The sequence below is a fragment of the Anser anser genome, assembly GCF_964211835.1.
Source record: "Anser anser genome assembly, contig: HAP1_SCAFFOLD_122, whole genome shotgun sequence".
NCBI classification, from domain to species: Eukaryota; Metazoa; Chordata; class Aves; order Anseriformes; family Anatidae; genus Anser; species Anser anser.
In genome coordinates, this window is record NW_028153782.1 from 311413 (window position 1) to 317762 (window position 6350).

The window sequence follows — 6350 nt, forward strand, 5'->3', positions numbered from 1 at the left end:
ACAACATCAGGTGGAAGAAAGGGTGACTTTTCATCATCACCTAAAGTTCTGTATGTAACCACTACTGTACCAAGAAGACCACCAAGCCTTACTATTGTCAGGGAGATATTTTTTGTTTCTTCCTCAACTTTTATTGGTCTGTTTCTCTCAGAAAAGATGAACAGTCCATATGGATCATCATTAGCTAAAACTGTTAATGTTGCATTAGTGTGATTTCCAAGACGACCACTGGACACATTGATGATCAAAACTGAAAACACCTGATCCAGTTCAGGCACGTTGTCAGGAGAAACTTGTATGGTAATATTTGCTCTCACTTGGCCAACATCAAATGTTACATTCCCATATGCAGAGACCAGGTCTTCTGTAAGATCACAGACTATGACCCAATACAGAGTCACCTCAGACAGGGCCCCATGAGTTCTCACAACCTAAGTGGAAAACACAAAGATTTATGTATTTCTTTGTACTATAAGAAAGAAGAACATAAAAGTGTAAAATGGCATACAGCAAAGTCACAGAATCACAGAATATCCTGAGTTACAAAAGATCCACAGGGATTATCAGGTCCAACACCTGACTCCACACAGGACCACCCAAAATCAAATCGCATGTCTGACAGAGTAGTCCAAATGCTTCTTGAACTCTGGCAGCTCAGTGCTGTGACCATGTCCCTGGGGAGCCTGTCCCAGTGCCCGACCACCTCTGGGTGCAGAACCTTTCCCTAACCCCCAGCCTGACCCTCCCCTGTCCCAGCCCCATGCCGTTCCCTCGGGTCCTGTCGCTGTCCCCAGAGAGCAGAGCTCAGCGCCTGCCCCTCCGCTCCCCTCGTGAGGGAGCTGCAGGCCGCCATGAGGCCTGCCCTCGGCCTGCTCTGCTCTGGGCTGAACAAACCCAGGGACCTCAGCCGCTCCTCATACTTCTTGCCCTCTAGACCCTTCACCACCATAGTAGCCCTCCTTTGGATGCTCTCTAATAGTTTATGTCCTTCATATATTGTAGCACACACAGTGCTAGAGGTGAGGCTTCACCAGCACAGAGCAGAGCAGGACAATCCCTTCCCTTGACCATCCAGCATTGCTGTGCCTTATGCTCCAGAACACAGTTGACCATTTTGGCTGCTAAGGCACACTGCTGGTTCATATTTCTCTTGCTGTCAAGCAAAACCCCCAGATCCCTTTCCATGGGGCTGCTCTTCAGCCTCTTGTCCCCAGGCCTGTCCGTACAGCCAGCATTGCCCCTTGCCAGGTGCAGAATCCAGCACTTCCTCGTTTAACTTAATTCCAGTCAACTGTGACCTCTCCAGACTCCAAGACTATTGAAAAATTATTGAGAGAGGTCTTGCAATGACATCAGCCAGCTCTTTCTGTACTTTGGGATTAATCCCACTGGACCCCATAGACTTATATGCATCCAGCTGGAGCAGCAAATCCTGCACAAGTTCAAAGTTGGCTGGGAGTTTATCATCATCACAGTCCTGAAATTCAGAGCTTTGGGTGTCCCCGAGCCCATCATTGGTGTTAAAGACAGAGGCAAAGAAGGCATTAACCTCTGCTTTATTGGCGTACTTATTTGTGAGGTTACCAACCTCAACAAGTAATGGATCAATGTTTTCTCTGCTCCTCCTTTTGCTGTTAGCATCCTTTAAAAAAAGCACTTTTTGTTGTCCCCACAGTACTGGCCAGCTTCAACTCTGAGTGAACATCACCTCTGTAGTCCTTGTTCAACTGACCTTGCTTCCAATGCCCACAGATTTTCCTTTTTCGCCTAAATTCTAGAATAAGATCCCTGCTCAGCCAAGCTGGCCTTCTGCCCAGCTTGCTCAACTTCTGACTCTTTGGAATTGCCTGTTCCTGTGCTCTTAAGAGGTGTTACTTAACTAACCAGCACTGATGGACTCCAATACCTTCAAAAGCAGGTTCCAAGGGGACCTCACAAACTAGTTCACTGAGTAGTCTGAAGTCTGCTGTCTCCATAGCTAGGGCTGAACTTTTGCTGGCAGTTTTCCTCCTATTACCAAAGATTTTAAACTCAGCCATCTCATGGTCACTATGGCCAGGACAGCCTCCAATCACCACTTCACCCACAAGACCCTCACTGTTTACAAGCAACAAATCTGGAGGGCACCTTTCTTAGTCAGCTTCCAGAGTAACTGTACCAACAAGTCATTGTTAACGTGCCTCAGGAATTTCCAGTACCTGTTTGTATTGGCTGTATGGTATTCCCAGCTAACATCTGGGAAGTTGAAGTCACCCACAGGGACAAGGGCAGATGACCTAGAGATATCCCTTAGTTCATTATAGAATAATTTGGCAATGTTGTCCTCCTGGCTGGGTGGTCTATAGCAGACTCCCACAACAACTTCATCTTATTGTTATAACTTATTTCCATGTCCCTTAATCCTTACCCGGAGGATCTTAAGCATGTCATTGCCAACTGCAAGCTGCACACAATCCAGCCCCTCCATTATATACAGTGCAAAGTCATTGACATGATGAGTTAAAAATAAACTAATTTTAAAAACAGTGTAATCTTTATCATCTTAGCTTTGCTGTATTTGTTGTGTCATCAGCACTTACTTTAAAATATTCATACCTCAAATGTAAACAAGTAGAAGTAAATTTAAACTTATATAAAACATTTTAGTTTTAAGCTGAAAGATACACTTTAGAAAGTGAAGTATAAAATGTCAAGACAAATGTACATGATAAAGTTAAGTTAAAATGCTGTAGACCTATTATAAAAATATTGCAGAATGCTCTGTAAAATAGACATAAAAGAGGATTGCATAGCAATATGAGACCCAAAACTTTCTAACCTGCAACATAATATTGCTATCTCCATCTTCAGGCTCAGTTCCATTTACCGAGAGTGACTCAGTACTGAACTCAAAGACGCCATGAGCATCATCAGAAGCCTCAATAGTCACAACGATGTGGGATGCAATTCCCAAGCTGGCTGTAAGTGCAAGTGCCAAAATGAGTTATTTTTTTATACCATCTTTTCTTAAAAGCTAAGGAAGTTTGTTACAAAAAGCACACAGAAAAGCATAACTGGAATATTTCTGCTGTTTTGCATTTTGTGGTGTGTTTTTTTTTTGTTTTAAATGTGGAATAATTATCCACATGGATAAGGAACTCACTTTCAATAATGCAGTCCTGGCAGCCCTTCTATGGAACAACACTCCAAAGCAACATATAAAATGCAAATATTTTAAGAGAGGATCAAAAATAAAATTACTTGTCTAATTAAGGAAAATGAACTAGAATTTAGGGTAGGGGAGAGTTACGTGGTAAAACACAGTGTAAGCAGTGCAGACAGGACAAAAGCAGGTACTATTTTAACTGAAGCTGGAACAAAGAAAAAGCTAGTCCAGGAAATTCTACTACTATAATGATCATCTTGTGTGAGATAACTTGCTGCTTAGAAAGAGAAAGAGCCTGGCATTTTAAAAAAAATCTGGAAACACAGAAGAGGAAACAACACTTCCCAGGAAGTTCCAAAAAGTGGTTAAACCACAGACTTACTCTCAGGTTCAAACTGAACTCCTTTGTATTTTCAAATAAAACAGAAAATCAGGCTGTCACTGTGGAATAAATTATTTGATTTCGATAATGGGTGCTAACACAATATTTTCAGGTCTCTAGGGTTTAATTCAAAATCCACCATCATTAGCGTTTCCCTCATAGTAGGTGCTTTTGTTTTCATCTTATTTCTGCATATTGTATGTTTTTAATTTTCTCAAGATTAAATTATCTTTGTTTTCTGTATGTTGTGACAAAAATAGACTTCAAAAATGAAAAATAATCAAAGCATTCTTTTAGAAAAAAAAGAGCTAACACCACTTTTTATTAAGAGTATTTTTGAGATGCAGAGATCAAAGCATAAAGCAAGTGGCAAAAGAAAGTATCAAAACACACAGTCAGGTAATTTTTAAATTACCTTAAATTTAAAAAGTTTCTCTCCTCTTTGCTCTCCAGAAAATTTTACAAAATTTACAAACAAAGCTAATTTTTCTAACTACTTCTGGAATAACTACATTGTGTTCTATAAAAATACAGCTTTGAAGATAGAGAAGCTGTTATTTTCTGTATTACGGTTAGTATTGACTGTTGTTGAAATTAAGCCTTTTTTAAAATGGGAAAGAATGTTTTGACAGGACTCTATGATATATCTCAAACCACAAGCAAAATAACACTATGATAAACTGTGTCAGTAGTGTAGTTCATGAGGGATATTACAGTTAGCATAAAGAAATAAAGATTAATCCAAAATGCTTACCATGCTGATGGACAGTTGGAAGGAAGAAATCCATGTTCCCATCACCACTACCACTGCCATCATTTCTAAAGAGCTCAGCAACTTTAAGATGACAGACATACAGATATATACACATATATACATTTATAAATCAGAGCGCAAGCAAAGAGAAATTTAAACTATTCTGGACAACAGGAAAAAAAGAGGGAAGCACTCTAGGAAGGTATCAACTTTGCTTCTGAAAGTGTACAGGAGTTCTAATAAAGACTGAAATATTTACATATGCCACCTCTTACTTAATTTATGACATTGGAAATAGCAATGGGAAGTCAGAATGAAAGAAAACACATACACATAGTTTATCTTTCCTCTCTTTCCCTCTTTGTGTCCCCATTTTGTATTTCCCCTTTCTCACTCCTAACTGAGGCTTGTCATGGAGGAATCTAAATTGAAAAAAAAAAAAAAAAAAAGGTAGGGGAGACGATAAAGTCCCTCAAGCTCCTTATTCTAATATTTTCTCACAAAGTGAAAATGTTGGGAAAATCTGCAGAAAACTTAACTAATGGGGACTTCATAAGCTTTGTGTTTGTGTTGGAAAGGCCAAAAAGAAGGCTCATTTTAAAAAGGCTATATAGTTACTGGATTACTAAAGTTAGTTGTAAATTTTCTGTCACAACAATTTGAAAGAGAAAAGTTTGACTCCTTTTAACAAAACAACTATTCAACCAAAAAGACAAAATACGTGAAAAGTCTCAAGACTTTACCAAAAGAATCACTGAGACCATGTTGCACCATAGACACATACAATCATAGCAGAGAGCTGGATTAATTCAAGGAAATCTGATACATCCTCCCAGAAGGGACCACACTTGCAATTTCTGAATTGTTTAAAAAAATAACATCAGTTTAAAAAAAAAAAATCAATTTATGGCTGTCAGTGTTTCTAATTACTTTTCCCTCCAACAAGCTTTACAATCTCCGTTAAAATTTTTCTCAAATGGAAAAAAAAATCTGTAAGGTATTCAGGGGTTTATGTGGCAGCACCACTATGCTTTGCCGTCCCTTCAGACTAGCCCTTCAAACCAATAATTCTTTCAAGTGTTTGTCTTGTTCTTACAGACAGTTATCTACGAGCTACCTCTGCAGCTACAGCTCAGCAAACTCCCTATGGCCCTCAACATCCACAGCCTATTACTGCTATAATCCATTTGACCTATGTATTGCAGTTCTTCTGATTTCACTCATGTGGAAGAAAAAACAAAACAAAACAAAAAAAAACCAAAACAAACAAACAAAAACACAACACTTTGACTGTTTAGCCTTAAATATTTTATAAATATTCCATATTTTTGAAATGCAACATATTGCTAATATATTTTTGCATTATTTTAGTTCTCATTACCAACCATGAAGTTATACAAAGTGAAAAGCAGCAATTGCCTTTAGATGACCTAACAGATGGCAGTGATACACTTTCCCTAATACATGGTAATAATATACTTACTATGGGATCTGGTTGTTTCCACCAAGGATTAAGAAAAGAACTGAGGAACAGTTCTTCCCTACGAAAAAAGACAGCTGTATGGGGGTGGGGATGTAGAGGTGCTTTTTGTTTGTTTTCAGAAATAACATAGAAAATAATGCCAAGAAAGACAAGATTTTTATGAACGAGTAGAGGTCATGAAAATACAACTAAGGGCCTGATATATGTGCCTTACCTCCTCCCTCTGGGTTCAACAGCTCCACTTTAAACGTTTTTTCTAATTCAGGAATAGTATTATCAGTGATGTTAACAGTAATGTACTTATATCTTTCTCCTGGCTGAAATTCCAGTGTACCCACAACAGCCTGCAATATAAGAGCTCTTCATATTTTTGTTCAAGTCTAATGTTTTCATCCATATAAAAAAAAGAAACAGAACCTTCATTTTGTCTTTTTCAAAACATCTACTTTTGCTCACTTAAGCTTTAAAAAAAAATCTGAAAAATCTGTTTTACAAAAGAAAAAAAAAAAGAAGAAGACATCTAAGTTGACATACTGGTGAGCATCTGCATTCATGTACATTTTTCTTATTTTTCTGCACAAATGAT